The following is a 22,541-nucleotide window of genomic DNA, read 5'->3' as shown; positions in this document are numbered from 1 at the left end:
GCCAAAGCTCAATTAGAGTTCAAGCTGGCCAGCACTGTGAAGGACAACGAAAAGGGCTTTTTTAAATATGTTAACAGCAAAAGGAGGATCAGAGATAACATTGGTTTGTTACTTGATGAGGTCGGTCACATCACAAATAGGGACATAGACAAAGCAGAGATGTTTAATGCCGCCTTCACCTCTGTCTTTAACACCGATAACGGGCCCCGGAGCCCTGTGTTGGAAGACCATGGCTAGGGCAATGATAAACTCCCAGCTGACCCTGAACTTGTTTGAGACTTGCTGCTCCAGCTGGATGCACATAAGTCTACGGGGCCTGATGGGATTAATCCCAAGGTACTGAAAGAGCTGGCCGATGTTATCATGGGACCTCTCTCCATTATTTTTCAAAGGTCTTGGGAGTCTGGAGAGGTCCCAGTTGAATGGAAGCTGGAAAATATTGTCCCAATTTTCAAGAAGGGTAAGAAGGACACCCCTGTGAATGAATGGTTAAACGTAGTTAGTGTAGATTTAGTACAGCTTGGCAAAGAACAGAGCTCGGAGCCCAGGAGGCCAGCATTCCAAGATAAGGAGCTGGCCTTGTGTATAAGATAGTAGGAACAGCCTGCATGCTAAGGAGGAACCCAATTGTCTGGGTAAAGTGTCCATCTGGTCGGGACCAGTTTCGCGGTTTGGGGTCCAGCCAGCTCAGCATTTTTAAGCCAAAGGTAAAAGTACACGGTGAAGAAGACTATGAGCCTTCCTCCAGAAGACCCCGGCCCACGACCACCGGGTGACAGCACGCATGCGGCAAGGGGAGGAGACTTATGATAATGAGTTCCTAGAAATAATTAGAATAGTAATGCCTTTTCTTAGAATTAATTATAATAACCCAGCCCACATTAATGAATATGTATGCTTTTTGTCATAAATGGACGCTTGTTTTACGAACCGGTGTGCAAGTTTGGAGGAGCGATCCCCCTTGCACCCAGCGCTGCAATAAACATACCTGCTTTATAACTCTCTGCGAGTTGTAGGGTTTGTTTCCGCGCGTCAATTTGGCACCCCAGATGGGACCCCCTCTGTCCAGCTGCGGGACCTGCTGAGGACGGGACTCCTCTGGGCGCCCCCGAGATTTCTCGGGAGGACTCCCCCACTCACCCAGATCACCGCGGGGACAGACAAGGACCATCATTGGCGGACCAGGTATGTTATAATTGGGTAAGGGGATACCTGTAAGTCGTGAGGAGACATCCTACGCGAGGTAAAGAGTATTGGTGCTCGCCCCTGGGGTGGTGGGGTTTGAGTCCCCATAAAGTAGTAGCAGGGTGAGTGCTGCACCCTGTGGAATGGTATCCTGGGTCTCCTAGTCTTGGTGACAGGAGTTGCATGCGGCATCGCCATAATCATTGTCATCTGTTGTATCTGTTGTAAAATCCGGTACCGTGCGGTATGATCTAATTTATGCTGTTCGGTGTGGACCTGTGGCAAACGGTTAATGGTTTACGATTTACGTTTTACGGTTGATTAGCGTTCTAATCTAAACATTCTGTGGTATGAATGAGGAATGTAACGGGCCCCTCTGTGTGCGTGAGTGTCTGCACTGTATGAAGTGAGACGCAGTGCAGCTGTGAAGCGAGTGTGGAGTTCTGATCCGCGGTTCCGTATTCTCCGCAAGGAGAGCAGCCGGAGACGAACGAAGCGTATGACGGACTACAGAACAGTGTTACTTGAACCGTATGTTAACTTTTGGTGTCCTATACATGGACCTAGGGATTTTTCGTGCAATCCAATCTTTGTTTTCAAGTGCTTTGGTTATGAACAGGAAGTTTGGGTACAATTTGGAGACGATTTTTGGTGCGCTCCGTGCCAGAGGAACCAGTCTGACTGGGATAAAATTGAGCGTTCAGGTGAATTAAAGCGAGTAATCTGTGGGAATGTGGGGAGTATTAAGAATCAGTAGAATTTGTGCAGCAAGGGTGTATCCATGGAGTTGTCTAAATATTGTAGGGGGGGGAGTGTAGAAAGGGGAGTTAGAAAAAGCCCTTCGGACAGAGCACGGACTAGCGTCTGTCCGCTCTGTAAGCATTATTGTCTGTTTGTTCGCGTTAAATGTTTAAGTTGTCGCAAGTATATTATTTCTTTTGGAGGAATCTTAATGATTGATTAGGGTTTAGGGGTATCCGTTGCGGGATAAGCACACCCTTTATACGGTTTACCCTGGGTTAGGTTTAGTTGTTGTCGACATAATCAGGTCGTATTTCTTGGTTGAAAGATAGGCAGACATCATGGGAAACGGACAAAGTAGTGGAGTATTGAAGAAGAGTCCTTTAGGCTGTATTTTGGCTCATTGGAAGGACATAGGAGGACCACCAGGTGGGAGTGTAGATAAGAAAACTTTAATAAAGTATTGTAATCAATGGTGGCCCTTGTATAAATTAGATGATGGGGAGAAATGGCCCTTGAAGGTAACATTGAATTATAATACTTTGTTGCAATTAATGTTGTTTTTGAGGAGAGAGGGGAAGTGGGATGAGGTCTCGTATGCAGACATGTTCTTTACCCTCCAAAATCATCCCGAGTATCGAACAGACTGGATTGACAGCCCCACAGGATCCAATGGTGTTAGCTTTAGAGAAGGAAAATAAGAGAGAAGGAAAAGGAAAGTTGAAGAGATGTTGTTCGGCACATAGCATAGGGCAGAGGTGTACAAAGTCGGGGAAAGTAAGAGACCCTGGAGCGGGGGATCTACCGGCATATTACAGACCACCAGAAACAGACTGGATTCAGCAGGAGACGCAAAAAAGGGAGAGCGAGGACTCCGATCCTGGAACCCCTCCAAGTAGCCCAGTGTCCTCTCACACCCAGAGTAAGAAGGAGCAAGCAGTATTGCAGGCGCCCCTGAGGCAAGCAGTAGGGCCAGGGGGAGATCCTATCCTGATACAAATTCCCTTTTCCTCATTTGATCTCGAAACGTGGAAAAATGTGGTAAAAAACTACCAAAGTGACCCCATGGGGGTGACCAAGCATTTCCAGTTCCTAGTAAAACAGCATAATCCTGATTGGAGTGATATTCAATTGTTATTGGACCATATGATGGAAACTGAAAAGCAGCTAATTTTAAAAACGGCCCAAGATCTGGCTAATGATCATCTTAAAGATTCGGGGGAAGACATAAAGGATCACTTTCCCTTACAAGATCCACTCTGGAACCCTAATAGAGGGGCCCATATGAGATTATTGAATGCATACAGGGATTGGATCATAAGAGGAATGGAACGGGCCATCCCCAAAACAATTAATTGGTCAGCATTATATGCCGTTCGGCAAGGCCCAAAGGAAACCCCCTTGGAGTTTTTGGACAAATTACGGGACACTATGAGGCGACACACTCCTCTAGACCCAGGATCGGAGATAGGAATCCAGCAGTTAGTGTCTCTATTCATTGGGCAGTCAGCAAATGATATCCGGAGAAAGTTGCAGAAATTAAGACCAACAAAAAGTAGAAATTTGGAGACTTTACTAGATGAAGCATGGAGGGTGTTTAGCAATAGGGAAGAGGAAGACCAAAAGAAAGATAAGCGGGCGTTGGTAGCAGCGCTACAAGAGAGTAAAGGATTTGGAGGTATGGGACCTAAAAGGCCTCTGAGAAGGGACCAATGTGCATGGTGCAGACAAAAGGGACATTGGAAAAATGAGTGTCCAGAGAGACGGAGAGGGAAGGGAAGGATACAGGCCCAGACAAAGGGGGACTGATGGGGACCTGGGGAATCTACCCTAGCGGATCCACTGGTTACATTAAAGCTAGGGAAAAAACAACGGAGCATGGAATTTCTAGTTGACACCGGGGCAAAGTTTTCAGTCTTAAATCAAGCTTTGACACCTGTAGATGATTTTGTAACGGTAAGGGGAGCTACTGGCCAGAGTGAAGAGGCATACTTTCTAAAACCTCTTAAATTTAAATTAGGGAAACAACTGAGGATACACAAATTTTAATACATGCCCAATTCGCCGAGACCTTTACTAGGGTGAGACTTATTAGAACAGCTAAAGGCAGAGATAAAATTTTAAAAAGGGAAAGTGGAACTTCGAGTGGGAAATGACCAGCTAATCGAAAATTTGAGTTTGGCCCTCATAAATACTCCTGTTGGCTCGGGAATACCTGAGGAAGTTCTGAACCAAGTGTATCTGTGAGTATGGGCCTCGGAGATGCCTGGAAAGGCGAAAAATGCCTCTCCAATAATAATCAAACTCAGACAGGGAGCGCAGCCTGTAAGGATTAGACAATATCCCCTTAGAATGGAGGATAGGGAAGGAATCCGACCAGTAATCGACCGGTTCATTAAGTATGGGCTGTTAAAGGAGGGTGAATCAGAATACAACACTCCTACCGGTCAAGAAGCCAGATGGCAGTTATTGAATAGTACAGGATCTCAGAGCTATTAATAAAATTGTTGAAGATCTGCACCCTGTCGTGGCAAACCCATACACATTATTAACTAAATTAGGACCTGAATTGGCTTGGTTTACCATATTGGACCTGAAAGACGCCTTCTTTTGCCTACCTTTGAGCCCAGAAAGCCAGCTGCTGTTTGCATTTGAGTGGGAAAACCCAGATTCTGGGAGGAAGACACAACTAACATGGACTGTGTTACCACAGGGGTTTAAGAATAGTCCCACTCTTTTCGGGAAATCAATTAGCCAAAGACCTGGAACAATGGGAGCGGCCACATGGAGCTGGAGTAATTTTACAGTATGTAGATGATCTATTGATAGCCACCGAGACAAAAAAATTGTGTATAGTATGGACAATTAGTTTGCTAAATTACCTCGGACTTAATGGTTATCAAGTCTCTCCACAGAAAGCCCAAGTAGCTCAACAGCAAGTGACTTACCTCGGATATGAGATAACTGCGGGCCAACGGACCCTAGGGACAGCGAGAAAGGAAGCTATCTGTCAGACCCCTTGACCGCAGGCAGCTAAAGAGCTCCACGTGTTCCTAGGAATGATGGGATGGTGTCGCCTATGGATATATAACTACGGACTCATGGTAAAACCGCTCTATGAACTGCTAAAATCTAACCCAAAAGACCTCATCTGGAATGGGGAAACAGAAAGAGCATTCAGTCAGCTAAAGAAAAAATTAATGGACGCCCCTGCTTTGGGGTTACCAGACACTACTAAACCCTTCTGGCTGTTCTCTCACGAGAAGCAGGGAATAGCTCTAGGAGTCCTAGCCCAAAACCTAGGACCATACCGAAGGGCAGTGGCATACTTCTCTAAACAGCTTGATGAGGTAAGCAGGGGCTGGCCCAGCTGCTTGAGGGCAGTAGCAGCAGTGGTGCTAAATATTCAAGAAGCACATAAGTTTACACTGGGCCAAAAGATTACAGTAATAGTGTCTCATACTGTATCAGCGGTATTAGAGGTAAAGGGAGGACAGTGGCTCTCACCACAAAGGTTCCTTAAATATCAAGCTGTCTTAGTGGAACAGGATGATGTGGAAATAGTGGTTACTAACATTGTCAATCCAGCATCTTTTCTTAGCGGGAATACGGGAGAACCGGTATTGCATGACTGTCTGGAAACAATCGAAGCAGTCTATTCCGGCCGACCCGACCTAAAAGAGGAGACGCCGAAAGACACTGAAGATTCCTGGTATACTGATGGAAGCAGCTTTGTTCGACAAGGCGTCCGCAAGGCGGGATACGCGGTAACCACTGCAGACCAGGTAATAGAATCCAAAGCCCTTGCCCCAAACACCTCAGCACAGAAAGCAGAAATAATAGCCCTAACTCGGGCATTGGAACTAGCCAAAGACAAGAAAACCAACATTTGGACGGACTCCAAATACGCTTTCGGGGTAGTCCATGCTCATGGAGCTGTATGGAGGGAAAGAGGACTCCCCTCTACCCAAGGGAAACATATAAAACATGCCGAAGAAATTCTTAAGCTTCTGGAAGCAGTGCAGTTACCCAAGAAGGTGGCTATTATGCATTGTAAAGCTCATCAGAAAGGGAGCACTGCTCAGGAATTGGGCAACGCCATGGCGGACCGTGAAACCAAAAGCGTGGCGGAGAAAGGTGATTTGGAGGTGCAGTCTCTGGTCCCAGATGGTAAAATACAAATTGATCGTGAACCCAGGTATTCTAAAGAAGATCAGAAACTAATTGAAGACTCAGGTGGGAAAATCGAAAAAGGTAAATGGGCTAAAACTCCACAGGGAAAAATAATAATACCATTTGCATTGTTGTGGGCCATAGTCATGGCAGAGCATAGAAAATCCCACTGGGGAACAGAAGCTCTGTATAAATACTTGAGCCGGCTAATATTCGCCCAAAACCTGTATACCACTATTAGGCAAGTAACACAGCAGTGTGAGGTATGTTTGCAGAATAATCCCAAAACAGGCCCTAAAGCCCACCCTGGACAAATAGGGAAAGGAAATTATCCAGGACAACAGTGGCAAATTGATTTTTCAGAACTCCCAAGAAAAGGGGGGTTTCGATACCTGTTGGTCTTGACGGATACCTTTTCAGGGTGGCCAGAAGCATTCCCTTGCCCAACTAATAAAGCTAGGGAAGTAACCAAGGTACTGTTGCAAGAAATAATACCAAGATTTGGGGTTCCCGCGATTATCTCATCAGATCGGGGGGTCACACTTCATTGCAAAGGTTGTTCAACAAGTTAGTAAGCTCTTAGGAATAGGCTGGCAGCTACATACCCCATATAATCCACAATCAAGTCGTCAAGTGGAAAAGATGAACCACCTAATTAAGCTGCAAATTGTAAAACTAGGCCAAGAGGCCAGCCTGCCTTGGCCTCAATCATTACCTCTGGCACTCCTGAGAGTTAGAACTAAGCCCAGAACAAAGGAAGGGCTAAGTCCTTTTGAAATATTGTATGGGAGACCCTACATTGTGCAGGCGGGAACATCAACTGAAATCGGGAACAAAGTATTAACTGATTATATAATAAGCCTGCAAAAACAGCTTCGGGAAATAGAGAAGCTGGTCTTAGGAACTAGAGCCCGAGGTCTCGATGGGCCTGTGCACAATATTGAACCGGGAGATTATGTGTATGTTAGATCTCTTTCAGATTCACCTTTGAAGCCAAAATGGGAAGGTCCATTCCAGGTGCTGCTGACTTCTCACATGGCAGTCAAGATTAAAGAACAAGCCTCATGGATACATCATACCAGAGTGAAGAAAGCCCCTAAACCCAAACTATGATGGGAATCGACGCCTACCGGACCTTTAAAACTCCATCTCCAAAGACAGTAATTTGGACTCTTGTAGCCTTACTGTGCTGTGGCTTAGTAGGTGCATCCATTAACACAAATGCTTACATATCCCTTGTAAAGAGTGTTCTAAAATATACCAATGTTAGTGACTGTTGGATATGTGGGCAAGCTGATGACTGATTCTCCACTTTTTGGAGTCCCTGTAAGCAACTGGACAGACATAAATCCATATGAAATGCTTAAAACCTCATATTCCTGTTGGACAGAAAGCTCTACATTAGAGCAAGTAACCTATACATTAGCATTAGTAAACCACTCCGTGCCATACATAAGTTACAACACTTCAGGAGCATCACTAGGGCAATTTAGCTGTATGGACCTAGGCAACTGGACCACAATAGCTTTGGTCAAAGGGAACATAACTAGTGTTGACAAGCCAATAAACTATACAAAAGCTTCTCCAGGAGAAGGAGAACAGAAGTGGGCACAATACTTGTATGGCAGAAGCACTGCCGATAATTCCCTGGCTATAAATGCTACCTGTAACCTACCAGATGGGTATTGGTGGCTATGCGGGGATTTAAAGGCTAGAAAGCAGCTGCCACGACACTGGACAGGAGACTGTACTATGGGTTATTTAGCTCCTCCATTACAAATGTTCCATAGAAATGGTATGAGAGGTATTGTACAGGGTGTTTGGAGAAAATTCAATAAACGGATGATCTCCAACCCTTTACTTAGATATAACACCGGATTTCACAGTTTTGTCAGAGTTCTGCTTCCTTCACTAGGTGTGTACCAACTAGAACGGGCCATAGTAAATATTTCAGCAGAAACGGAAATAATAGCAAACTCAACTGCTGATGCCCTTTTCCGTTTGGGCAAGGAACTAGAATCCCTGAAGGGCATGGTCATACAAAACAGAATGGCCCTAGATATAATAACAGCTAATGTAGGGGGAGTCTGTACTCTGATCAATACAAGCTGCTGTACTTATGTCAATGAGTCAGGTAAGATAGAAACCAATATCCAGAAAATTTGGGAACATGCAAAGCTCTTACACCAAGTGGCCCAAGATGGTGCTTCTCTAGGTTTTACTAAGCTCTGGGAAAAGCTTACATCATGGTTACCTAACTTTATATGGCTTAAGCAGCTCTTCGTTGCAGTAATTATGTTTATTGTATTAGGATTATTAGCGTATTGTATGTTACAATGTTTTATGTCGATGTGCAAACAAACTGGGAGCTCATATGAAGAGTGGAAAAAGCATAAGCTCAGAGAGAACGCTGTAAGTGGCCAATACTTTGCTAAAACCCTCAAAGAAAATGGCATGATATAGCAAAAGAATTTGCAAAGGTGAAAGAAAAGGGGGAACTTGATTTGGAGAATGAATGGTTAAAGGTCGTTAGTGTAGATTTAGTACAGCTTGGCAAAGAACAGAGCTCAGAGCCCAGCATTCCAAGATAAGGAACTGGCCTTGTGTATAAGATAGCAGGAACAGCCTGCGTGCTAAGGAGGAACCCAATTGTCTGGGTGAAGTGTCCATCTGGTCGGGACCAGTTTCATGGTTTGGGGTCCAGCCAGCTCAGCATTCTAAGCCAAAGGTAAAAGTACACAGTGAAGAAGACTATGAGCCTTCCTCCAGAAGACCCCGGCCCACGACCACTGGGCGACAGTACGCATGCAGCAAGGGGAGGAGACTTATGATAATGAGTTCCTAGAAATAATTAGAATAGTAATGCCTTTTCTTAGAATTAATTATAATAACCCAGCCCACATTAATGAATATGTATGCTTTTTGTCATAAATAGATGCTTGTTTTACGACCCGGTGTGCAAGTTTGGAGGAGCGATCCCCCTTGCACCCAGCGCTGCAATAAACATACCTGCTTTATAACTCTTTGTGAGTTGTAGAGTCTGTTTCCGCGCCTCAGGGCGGAGAATGGCTGGAGAGCAGCCCTGAGGAGAAGGACTTGGGAGTGTTGGTGGATGAGAAGCTCAACATGAGCCAACCGCATCCCGGGCTGCATCAAGAGAAGTGTGGCAAGCAGGTCACAGGAGGTGATTCTACCCCTCTACTCTGCACTCGTGAGACCCCACCTGGAATACTGTGTCCAGCTTTGGAGTCCTCAACACAGGAAGGACATGGACCTGTTGGAACGGGTCCAGAGGAGGGCCACGAAAATGATCAGAGGGATGGAGCACCTCCCCTATGAAGACAGGCTGAGAGAGCTGAGGTTGTTCAGCCTGGAAAAGAGAAGGCTCCGGGGAGACCTCATAGCAGCCTTCCAATATCTGAAGGGAGCCTACAGGAGAGCCGGAGAGGGGCTCTTTGTCAGGAAGTGTAGTGACAGGACAAGGGATAATGGTTTTAAATTGGAAGAGGGAAGATTTAGATTAGATATTAGGAGGAAATTCTTTACTGTGAGGGTGGTGAAGCACTGAAACAGGTTGCCCAGGGAAGCTGTGGATGCCCCATCCCTGGAAGTGTTCAAGGCCAGGCTGGATGGGGCTTTGAGCAACCTGGTCTAGTGGAGGTGTCCCTGCCCATGGCAGGGGGGTTGGAACGCGATGATCTTTAAGGTCCCTTCCAACTCTAACCATTCTATGATTCTATAAAATAAAGTCTTTAGAAAAAGACTGAAGAAGAGTCCAAACACTGGACATTTGGAAAGCAGCAAAGAGAAGGGTATGTGGTGCCTGCCCCATGCTAACTTCCAATAAAATAAACTTGCTTTTTACTACAGTATGAACAGGTACAACTGAATTTGTGGAGTATATTTAGTCTTTTATTTCCCTGTTCATCCTGAAAGGATTTGTATATTTTTCATCATACGAAGAAAAGAAAAAGTATCAGAGGTGTAAAGAGAGGACCTTCTTACCACCTCTCTACAAACCAAGTGAGTTTGTTATCAACTTCTGTAGTTTAAAAACTTTTTAAAAGCAACAAATTTGAAAAAGTAGGCATATCTAGCAGTCTCATCAGGATATACCCAGAACGTATTTGGAAAGACAAGAGTCTGTACTTGCACTACCATCAGGAATACAAGATAGTATTTGAAGATTAAGACACCTACATGTAGGCACCTGAATTCAGGCGTGTAAACCTGCGCTAGATGGCTCAGCTCCCATTGTAGTTAATGGAGATCTCATCCATGGGCTAATGAAATCTAAAACAATTAACCTGACTAGCTGCAAGCTGTCTACCCAAGGGTAAGGTGAATCAATTGTATTGACTACGCTGCTTATAATGAGACTTCAGCACATGTACAGATATGCTACTGCTACATGACATAATTATGTTTTTTTTTCAGGTCAGTGGGATTTTGGGAAGACAAGACAGGCATCAATCTCAATCATCAGCAGGTTATATGAAATATCCTCTTCCACAAACCTTAGTCACAGCAATAAGTGAAGTCAACTGTCAGATACACAGCCACAAGCAAAGACAGAGCTACCTTGCATTGCAGAACACTATGCATAGTGAAACCAAACATGCAATAACTTTGTATTTAAATTAGAACATGTGTATGCATCTGTTTGGACTCCCCTACTCTGAAACAAACAAACATATATCTCTCTCTCTTTAATACAATCGCAGAAATTAGACAAGGAAAATCTTACTGGATCCATCCCAAGTTTAGGATTTATCTGTATTGTTTACTTTTCCAGGGCTTAATTCAGTTTTAGAGGTTTGTAATAGCACAAAACATAATAGAAGAAAAAGAGAAACAGTGAAGACAAGTAGATTTGTAGCGTCACAACTATACCAATAGTTTACATCATAACCCCTAATTTCAAGGGAACATAAGAGAGGAAAGTAACTTCCTCATAATTTGGTTTCTCTAAAAATACAGTTTGGCCGATTTCTACGCTTTGGCCTGCTGAGGGTTACGGGTGGGAATTTCCCTGGCTCACACCACTTTTGGACCTGTAACATATCCCCATTATGCCACAAGATAGATCCCAGGTGAGCAGCCTTAGAGCTCTCCCGAATGTTCTACTTCAATTCCCTGAAGAACAAGCAGCAACAATAAAATTGTATTTCCAGTAATTTTGGAAAGTTAAGTTTTAATTTTGAAAGTACAGATGGTTAAATACTCAAGGTCAACCTCTACCGAAACTAAGATCACTATATAGATAGGAAAGACCACGAGCCTAGCCCAGGAAACCTTTTATACGTCACTGGCATTTCTATTCAGCTACCTGATACTGTGGGTAGTAACTCAGAAGCGAGCAAGGTGTGCTGTGCAGAAAGGCAGACAATTTGGATGTGAACAAACCAGGACACGATGATGCTGTTACTTCCCACGTTAACAATTCTGTAGCAATAACACACCTTCATAATGAGGTTGCATAATTAAAGTGTGCACTAAACCCATTTTACTCTACACATGTATGAAAAACTGCAGTTATAGCAACTTTTAATCACATTGTCCTCTTTCTGCTGAGAAAAGCTCTTATTTCTAGAGAGACAAAAAAGTCTGAGGACAACCATCTCTCTAGTGCTTAGCAAAACAGCCAGGTGTTTCCCAGAAGCTTCTCTAGCAGATAAGTAATTTGAAGCAAAGTAGGGACTCCAGTATAAGATCTACAACACCGTGAGAAAATTGAGTACACGACAAACATTTCCACTATCAAATGGATAATATGAATACAGAAAGTTATTTGGCTCACACTTTGATAATATCAGCAACACTAATGCTGCAGAAAAAACAAGACAGTAAAAAAATAAATACCCTCTAATAGCATACTACCTCAGAAAGAACTAAGATTACAGAAATCTCTTCCATCAAGCCTTGTCAGTTCAAGTCTTAGTTTGTAAGAAGGTTCTTCTGCAGTTTAAAACATCTCTACAAAAGAGTTAACAAAAGAATTGTGACATTAACTCCAAGGAAAGACACAAAGTAGAAAATTTACTCAGTTATTCTAGCATGACTCATTTTTAATAAAAATAAAGTCAATAGGGAAGGTAGGCAGGCCTAAAGGAACTTAATGCATTGCAGATGTAAATATTTAACCAAATAACATGACTTCACAAATAGAGATAGTGTCTTGCTATTCTGACCCTTACATTAAAGTGGACTTTTTAAAGAGAGACTAAATACATTTTAGATTCTACCAACTAAGCCATGTGGCTTTCTCTTAAAGATCAGTTACAGCACTGCATATCTTCCTGCCACAAAAATCTCATGCAACAGCACTGAGGAATATGGACTAACACAGAAACGGAAAAAAGCATGGCACACAATCAGAGATTGATCTCCCAAAAGTAGTAGTATCATGACCTTAACATTTCATTGTCAAGCTTAACAGCTCATGTTGGTGTTGACAAGGACAATTTTTTTTTTTTTTTTTTTTACTACCCCAGTTCAGATAATTGTTGCAAAGATTTCTCAGCTCAGATTAACCAGCCCTCACTCTTTACCCCTTCAGTAGTTCTTGATTTTCTATAAAAAAAAAAAAAAAAAAAAAGAGAGAAGAGAAGAGAAGGTACTCATAATTTTAAGACCCCTCAATAGTCTAATCTTTCCTGACTTACCTCATTTATCACTGAGATGCTGACTCAAGTTGGCCCATAACGATAACCAAATATCTTCACGATCTTTCCATGGTGTTTCTGAGGGTGAAGCTGTGCAAAATGACTTAGCTGATCTTTCAGCTTTCTTCTGCCAAAAGACACACAACCCTCTCCTTTACTTTCCTTCCCTCTACCCTGTCCCACTATACAATACACCCTTATCTTTTAAACTACTCTGGCACCCATTGACTTCACGTTAAAATGATTCTAATAACTAATTCAGCAGAATATTTTTCATTCTTTTGGCTGTGTAAGTTTTATTCTGGGTTACTGAGTCAAACTGAATATTGAAGTCATACAAAAACCCACACACAGCAGAAGAGACTCATTATATAAAAGCCAGACTATTTTTTTTTTTACCTGCACTTTTAGTATCACCGCAGAGCTCCAGCTACACAAAACAGCTAGCGCTCCATCTAATGCATGGATGAAACAGGACCAGCAATAACTATATCAGCACAAGTGAGGACTCCTTTCCCCTGACAGATTTAGCAGCATTGTTTGACCACATTCAGTACACTAGCAGCATGCCAGTTTGCTATTCTGTTGTGTATGTGTGAATAAAAAGTAAACAAAAAGAATAATAGGCTTTAGCACACAAATAATTCAGTAACTCTGAAGTCAGGCATAATGGGTTATACTGAAGAGCATATATTTTATAAGCATCACTTAGTAGATGCTAGGACAGTAGCTGTAACACATTAACCAATGTATGTACAGTAAGCAAACTCTCAAGTGAGAGACTGCACTAGCAGCTGCTATCAGACATACTAGAATCATAGTGCCAAAAAGCATAATAAAAGACTAAATATGCCTAAAGACCTCTCTTAAAGAAGTTGTATTCACTACAATTAAGCATTTAATAATTGACTAAGAACACAAGAGATGTTTTCCTCTTACTGAAGAAAAGAATCACAATATAAAAAGATGATCCTGCTTAGTTTACTATACATCTCTACACTTAATAGAGATTTTTAAAGTCTAAGCGCTATGTGACTGTATACTGCAAAGTTGCTTAGTGGCTTGTGAAACTACATGCTACCAAAACGAAGGAAGACAAGTGAAACACAGACCAACTAGGATCATTAATGCACTGTTCTCCATTTCCACTGAACTAGTCATGAGTTATCAGTTATTAAAAGCAATGAAACATTAGGAATTAGTTACTTAAAGGTGTCTATGTAAGCCTAGGAGGCAGATAATCAGTCTGCTAGAAGACTTTTTATCAACACCTTAATTAAATGAAACACCAATGAGAAGGCATATCCTGCCATTATCAACTTGCTAGTAAAAAAGAAATAAATCAGGACAATTATGTAATCTCTCATAACATGAAGTATTCTTAATTTACATCTAATTCAAAACGTGGAAACTGCACAGAAGAAAAATGACCAGGTTCTTAAAACAATGGAAAAAAGCTACATAAAAAGCAAACTGCACGACACAGATCACTCATGAGTTATTTATATTGACACATCAACTCCACTTTGCCAGATTCAAAAAAATTAGCACATGAACAGTTTACACTCAGCCTATGATTTTCAAAAACACAGTAATATGTGTTTAGACTGGAGGTATGTCTCAATTTATAAGGTAAAAACATCTAAATAATTGTTTCTTTGCAATATCAAATTTATGAAGTTATTATTATGTTGAAAAACGTACTGAATACTAAGCCAGATAAACATCCTCTATGATCACTGTTAAAATTCTATTATCACACTTGAATCAGTAAAGCGCAAAATACTTTGGACTGGTAGTGTGATGTATAAGTTTTGCCAAATAATTCTCATAAATTTTAGATTTAAAAAAAACCAACACCCCCCCCAATGTATTACAAATCTTAAGTTTAACAATTGAGAGCATCCCCTTGAAAAGTACAGGTTACCAAACCCAGTGATTTCTGCAGAATGTATGTAGAGATTTATTTAGTTTGATTCCTATAGCTTCCATAGGTGAACCATACATAAAGCACTTTAATTTGAATACAACAGAGAAGCTCCAATAACAAATGTTCATGAAAACAGGAAAAAAAATAACGGCCAAGAACTCAGATTATTTTCACTCTTGCTGCTTAAGCAAGCTATGAATAGATGGAAGTGGCTCAGTAATATGGAAAAAAGCACTTCTCTCTTTCGTGGCAGTTAGCAAAGAAAGTAAAAGAACTGTTCTTTCTACATCAGTCAGGTAGAAATTAACCTTCACATTTACAAAAATGTCTATTAACTAGAAAGCAGTACAAAAGACAGCGCATCCAAGGTAGGATCCAGGAATCACTAGAACCTCAGATAAGAAGAAAGTCTTGTATCAGGATTACACGTAGGAGTCTAATCCTCTGTACATCTAGACTTGCACATATGTCCTTCCGTAAGTAAACAACAAAGTAAAGTTTAAATGCCTATTGTGACTGCATAGATTTCTCTTTTGCAGATGTGCATGAAATACTGTAAATTAAATGATAATTTTTTTACAGATTCCTAAGTATGGATAAAGGTTGCATGAAATATACATTCTTGTGTTGCAGTCAGCTTGAAGTGGTGACAGCAGTTCAAAAATAGACCACTTTCCAAATTACTTATAGTATTTCTAAGCAAGACACTAAGATTATACGTGTAGAAAAGCCATCCTTACATTCTTACCCTTGGAATTATGTTAAATATTCCTAGCACGTGAGACAGTGTTACTTTACTGCTAAAATTTCTGAACAGGTTTTATAGTTGAAATGCAGCACTAACTGCAGCAGGAAACCTTTAAACTGTGGTGAATGTATAATATGGTAACTAGCCCCCCCTCCCCCCCCAAAAAAAGTTATAACAAGAAGATTTCAAAATAGCGCACAGACTAATGATGCTTGGAAACTCCAGTCCCTTGCACTAGGGACAGGACAGGTCTCATCTGCCCACAGCTGTGACTGTTCGAGCCTTTTACTCCTTCTTCTCTTGAAAAGGTAATTTTCAGAGAAGGGACAGGAAGTGTCATAATTCTATTTATTAATTTCACAACAAGATGTAGGAACAACTTCTTAAACACAGAAGACACCTAATTCATTGGTAAATTTCAACTTAGAAAAATCTGTCCCACTGAAGTAACAGGCTAACCTAAAAAACTGAGGTAGAAACACCACATTTATGGAAACAGCAACATTTTTTCCCATTTCATTTTTTTTGTTTTCATGAAAAAAAAATAAAAAAATCCAGTAAGTCTACCCACGAGAATCACACATGGTTTACATAAAGGAGATGAACACATTTTAAATTCTCTAGATATGAAGTTGCTAAAGCTGAATTCTGACATGACATGCTCAGAAGGTAACAAAGGAAAAAGATGACAAACATTTAATCAGTTTTTTAAAAACAGTAATTTTTCAGGTAACAGCTGTTCTTGATAGTCTTCTATTTTTATGAAGTAATTATATTTTTTTAAATATTTCTATATTTTTATTTATAGTCTGTATACACTTCAGCCAATCTTTATGCATCTGAAAAAAAAAACCAAAATCCCTATACTGTTCACCATAAATCTTTACACAGAGAGATTAATTAAATTATTATTTGTTTCTCTTTTATAGTAATTATATTTTCCCATAAAATCAAGGCCATATTGTTTTGTTTTAAATACCCTACATCTATGCACAAGTATCTCCTACTAATCAGTCTGTATTCTTAAATCAACAGCTGTAGTTCATTTTACAACAACAACAAAAAAATCTATATACGTTAGGTATAGAGATGTACCTCTTTCATATTAACCAAACAAGTGCTAACTATCAGTAGCCATTTCTAGTATGGGTGGGTAATTGTCCTATCTCATCTTTACCACTTTTGGTCTTAGACTCAAAAGGTTATTTAAAGTATAAGGTTATTCATAAACAGCATGAAGTTCTGTTAACTACCCATTTCTCCAAGTGAAAGGGAATTCAAAATTTTTGTGCTTTTCATTTTACACCTCAGACAATTAAGCATCTTTAATTTCTACAAAATAAAATATTTTTTTTTTAAAAAAGTAGCTTCCTGAAATGTTCCAGGAGCACCTACCTGAATAAATGGTCAGATGTAGCCAAAACAGTAACAACAAGTAGCACTCAGACAAAACCGAGGAGCTTAGAGAAGTCTAGATAGCGAAGAACAAAACTAGTAAATTTAGAATTTTTTGCTCTCTACAACTTCCTGAAGAGGGAAAGTGGAAAGGGAGGTGCTGATCTCTTCTCCCTGGTATCCAGCCTCAGGATGTTTGAGAATGGTTCAAAGCTGCGTCAGGGGAGGTTCAGACTTGACATTAGGAAACATTTCTTTACTGAGAGGGTGGTCAAAAATTGGAACAGGCTTCCTAGAGAGGTGGTCAATGCCCCAAGCCTGTCAGTGTTTAAGAGGCATTTAGACAATGCTTTAACTTGTGGTCAGCCCTGAAGTGGTCAGGCAGTTGGACTAGATGATCGATCGTTGTAGGTCCCTTCCAACTGACCTATTCTATTCTAGAAACAAAATCTCCCCTTTTAGAAAAACTTTCATAAAGGCTCCATCACTCATACTAATTTATTAATGAACAATGTTGATTCCAAGGATATTGCTATTCAGGTAGAATTTGGGTGAAGAGACTTCCTCATAAATATTTAGTTGGCCAAACCTATTTAAGCCACTGTTGAGATGTAGCTTGCTACACTCTGATGAATATAACAGAAGTATAAGAACATGAGTCCTGTAGAGCTCTTCGGTATGTGCTGACAGTAAATTTCAGTCACATAACTAAGAAAATACAACTGTAAGTAGGGTTTTTTGTTCTTTGGGACTGAGTTTTTTTTTTTTTGTTTGGTTTTGCATTGGTGTTTTTACTCCATTTTCTCACTTATACACCTTTATCAGCATTCCTCCTCACCAGCTGCAAGGATTTAGTGAATACACTCTTTAATAATCACACTGAAGTTTTGCTAACTCCTACTTCTTTTTCTGATCCATTCTACCCAAGTTTTCCATCACCACAACAGATGGCTGGCATATGAAAAAGAAAATCATTTCTGCAGTATACATGAATATACTAATACTACAGATTTTTAAACTAGAATAAAGCAAAAATATATTTTATTGTGAGAGTGAAAGTTAAAAGTGCTCCAGTTAAAACAATTTGACAAATATCAGCCAGCACTTGCGTAGCAGTGTTATTGCACCTTCCCTTCTGTATCAGAAATCATCACAGAAGCGCTGCTCAGAATGCAGTCACCTGCACTATGGTATAAGCATCTGCCTACCTGCATACTGAAAAAAACACTTCTAATGAAAAGCAAACCTCTTATTTTACGTTATCTGTTGTGTAGTTATCAAAGCCTCAAGTCACATGCTTGTGTCTTAGTTACAAGAAGCTAGTTGTTTTTAAGGTAGATTATTCGTGTCATTTATTGTTATTTTTAAAGTCTCAGGCAGGAGTCTCAATTAGTACAAAAGATAAAAAGCATATCTGATTTTTCAGCACATTCCCCAAAACTAGTCAGCCATGATTTCAACATAAATTCTCAAGCCATCCTGTAACTCTCTTGAACATCCCTCTTTTCTGCAGTGTTTGGGTTTGTATGGATATAACCAGTTTGTAAACAGCCATTTTTCACTATAACTATTCCACTTCTTCCCACTTTAAGAAAAAAAAAAACCAAAACAAAACAAAAAAACAAACTCTACCTGATATTGAGCATCTCTTCTATGTTATTAGGGAAAAAAAAAATCTGAGACTGCCAGGTAATTGGCAAAGTATGCATGAAGATCATGAGATTGGGTAAATATCCGATGTATTTCTTTCTGGGAAGGCTATCATTGACATAGCTTCCTTATTTACTGTAATAAAGATGAGGGGTGTGTTTCTGTTGTTCCTGTTTTCAAGAAATGAAAGTGAAAATATTGTAAGCGCTCACCATTTTAGTAGTTATGAAAAATCTTAAGATTGCTTCCTAAAGTATTACTGCTTTTACAAAGGCAAAGGTATGCAAGTGTTATTAATCTAACCAGGCCAGAGTACTATACAATTCCAAAACAATGGTCAACTGAAGTACAAGTGCAGACAGGAAAGCTAAATGTATACCTTAATTTTGGAGTGCATATACTGAGCGTCTCTAACTCCCTTATTTTTAAAACCTACCAAAAGGTTACATGTTGCCAAAAAATTTGAAAGGCTGCCACCATCAATCACTCACCCTTTGGTCTCCAACTATATAAAAAAACCCAAAACAATATTCAAGAATAATGCAGTAGAGAATTTCTCAGATAGCAATGCAAGTAAGATCTCCCTTCAGCTGTTTTTCATGTTGCCCCTCTATATCTCAGAATCGAAAAAAATGTTGTTAAATACTGCCTTGCTCCTATTATGGCTTCTGTTACAGATTCACAAACAAGGAAGCAAGAAAAGAGCTATTGCTCTGTGTGATTTGCTCTAACACAAGCATCCTGCTACAGTTACCCATCACAACGATGGCATACCACAAAGCAAGGGTTAAAGGTGCCCACACATTTTGTTTATTTGGCTATTTTTAAAATAGTGTTTCTACTGTGCGGTAGAGCCCCATTTCTCCGTATTTTCAAGCCAGACCACATATTGCAAGAGTACACAAAGAAGAACTTAAAGACTTTCCATAACAGTCTTGCCATTAGTGTGGAAGAACTGCCTTTGAGCCACCAAGAAAGTATTTATCGGCTACTATCACTGCATCAGTTCCCAACCTTGCTGCAAGGACTCCAATTGAGATTTTTTTCTTCCCCCACTACTTGAGCTCTCAGTATCAGACAAGTGTGCAGCATCCCTCCCTGCTTCTTCCATACTGATGAAGGAAGCTGGAAATGGCACGGTCATAAAATCTCAAGCTGAATTTGGAAACAAAATTAATCCAGCCGCCTTTAACTGTCCCACAAATAACCCTTAAAAGCACCCAACATTTTTGTGGGCTGTAAACTGCAAATAGCATCCTGAGACATTTGCCCTGCATACAGTGCATTATGATTTGCCACATGGGCACACAGAATCAAATACAACATGGTTTAAAGTGATGTGAACACAGTAAGAAAAGCAATACGGTTCAGATCCTGTTAAGTTAAATGAAACTTTTGTATTTAGTTTTACCTACATGATAGAAGGAAGTTATGGAGGAGGGAGGAAAAAAAGGAAAAGGGTATTTTATTTTTTTTTCAGATAACACTAAGTGAAACTTGCTTTTGGGGAGAAAAAAACAAGCCAGTTTTCCAAGCTACTTTATTCATATTTGTCTCATGCTATAGCTTGAAGACTCAACATTTACAAAATATAGGAATCAGCCATACAATAAAAGCTGCTAAATGAAAGTAGTATCTCATAATGCACATTTATTAATAATAAATGAAAGTAACAATGTTGGAAATAATTAGAGTATAATATTTGAAAGTGAAGACTAACTGAAGTGTACCCATTACCCTCAAAAAGGAGGAAATGAAGACATACAGACATGAACAGCGCTCGATCATCAGCAGTTGGCACCCTTGTATTTCTCCAAAGCTTCAATAAACGAACAAACTGAAAAATTCCTAATAGCCATTGCAGACTCAGAGCTACAGGAATCCCTTTAAGGAAGGACATCTAAAAGGAGCCTGACTACAGATAAGGCACTGTAAGACACTGCTTTCAACTAGGCAAGTTCCAAACTATTTGGGCCTTCACAGCCCAAAGGCAACAGCTGAAACTCCAACAAAGAAAGGGGTGTTGGTCACCCAACAGGATAAGGCGATACTGAAACAGTAACAAATTTTCAAAATCAGTTTGTAAGTAGATTTAGTTACAGAGATGAGCAAAGAATTTAGCAGCAAACGAAGTGTGGATTACACAAGCCTTTTACAGTGCCCAGAGCTTTGGGAGGTATATAAACTTCTGTAATTCAGCTTGGAATCCCTGTAAAACAATCAGAGATGAAGATAAATTATGCTAAAAGCATATAATACTTGTAAGCATGGTTACATACACAACCATGATGGACTCAATGCAAGAATTCCTACCGAATGCAATAATCTGGTGGATAATGCCAATTGTCCTTTCTGGCCTTAAGAAATTATGAGCTTGATTTCAGTAGTCTAACTAAACCAGTCTGCCTCATCCCATTGCCAATTCCTTCCAGGTGACTGCAATGGGAGTTGCACTGGTGGTGAGTCTGTTCTCCTTTTCCTTTTCTGTTCTATTCTGAGCAGGTAATATAATGCAAAACCTGAGTACTCTGAATCCCAATTATTAATTGCAATTTTACAATCAACAGAAGACACAATATATGACCTTAAGTAGACAAAACCAACCAGTCTAACCTGTATCAGCACAGGTGGTTTTTTTTTTTGCTATACCAACATTATGCCCAACCATATTTGTGCTGGGGACAATTTTTCCAGAGTTGATCATACTTTCAGCAAATTGATTTTCTAGGAAAAAGTTAAGAAAATCATTGTCCCAAAAGAAGATTTATCAGAATAAGAGATGGGGTACAGCCAGGGATGAGTGACCAGAAGTTAAAAAAACAACAAAATAAACAAACAACAAACAGCAAAGAACAGAAACAGCAAACCACAGACTTTATCAGGCTAATCTTGTACATACAGTGTTCATACACACACAAAATGCACCATCATATAAAACGCCTTTCATAAACATTATTATATATCATTTTTAAAAATGAAGAGCACCAAAAAGCTCCAAAGAGTAAAACCTACTATACCAGCCATGGTAAAAATACGTAAGTGAACAACATGGTGTTTTCTGGGAAAATATGGGCACCCCTCAAACTACAAGAGAAGAAGAAAAAAGAGCAAACAAAAAGCACACAGAGAATGCTAGATCAGCTAGCCATCACTAAATTGGAATTGCTCCAGCATTTAAATTTTATGTATTGTCCTTTCACATCAAAACAATTCAGTATGCTACACAACATAAAAATTACTAAACCCATTCATTAAAATCCTGATTCTGTAAATTTCATAAACAGATAGCACTGCTTACAGTAATAATTGTGTTGTGTTTGAACTGTTAAGGCCTTTGTCCCCCATTTTGTTGAAAAAAGTTCCACTTGTTTGAATTCTAAAGACAGTGTCTCACTAAAGCAATCATGTCCATTCGGAGATAGGGTGGGAGGAGTCATAAGAGCCTGTCGCTTTAAACTGAAAAACCCTCACAGATTTCCCAGGAGCTAAAATACATTTGTAAATATGATATGCATATGCAGAAATAACTTTCAGCCCATGGAAAAACTGCTTAATAAAAGAATTCTAAAAAACAGATCATACTGAGGAAAAAAAATTAGAGGTGGAATTGTTGATAAAGCCTTATACTAAGCTGAAAACTTTATTGAAGCTGCCAATATTTGTACTTCCTTTACATTTCACAGTCCACTTTTATCTCGTTGATTCTGTCATTTCCCTGCCTACTTCCTCATAGAACGGATCTATTCAGGATAGCAGCAAAACAGTTATTCCCTCCAACAGATCAAGATCTTCTGCCCCAGGGAAGATCATCGCTGCTAGTGGGCCAGTTTGTTTTCTGCATTTTATTCATCTCTTGGAGATCATCATCTCTTATACTCCCCCATATATCTGAGAGCAGTGGAGTGCATTCTGGAGCGACTTAACAAGTAAACAGGAGATGAATACCTTCGGGGCTCACAGCAAGCACCACGGCCAGCCTGCCTAGGACAAGTAGGGATATACGACAAGGGATTGAGGCAGGACCAGCAGCCACCGCCGAGGTGCTCGGTCCTGA

General features: G+C 40.3%; 1 protein-coding gene across 1 annotated transcript in view; it reads right to left on the bottom strand.

Moving 5' to 3' along the window:
- Positions 1-22,541, bottom strand: part of LOC141476718 (rapamycin-insensitive companion of mTOR-like) — a 141,137-nt gene that overhangs the window by 117,898 nt on the left and 698 nt on the right. The gene's annotated exons all lie outside the window — the stretch shown is intronic.

This window comes from Numenius arquata, chromosome W, assembly GCF_964106895.1.
Source record: "Numenius arquata chromosome W, bNumArq3.hap1.1, whole genome shotgun sequence".
Classification (NCBI taxonomy): domain Eukaryota; kingdom Metazoa; phylum Chordata; class Aves; order Charadriiformes; family Scolopacidae; genus Numenius; species Numenius arquata.
This window is presented reverse-complemented; position numbering and strand designations above follow the sequence as displayed.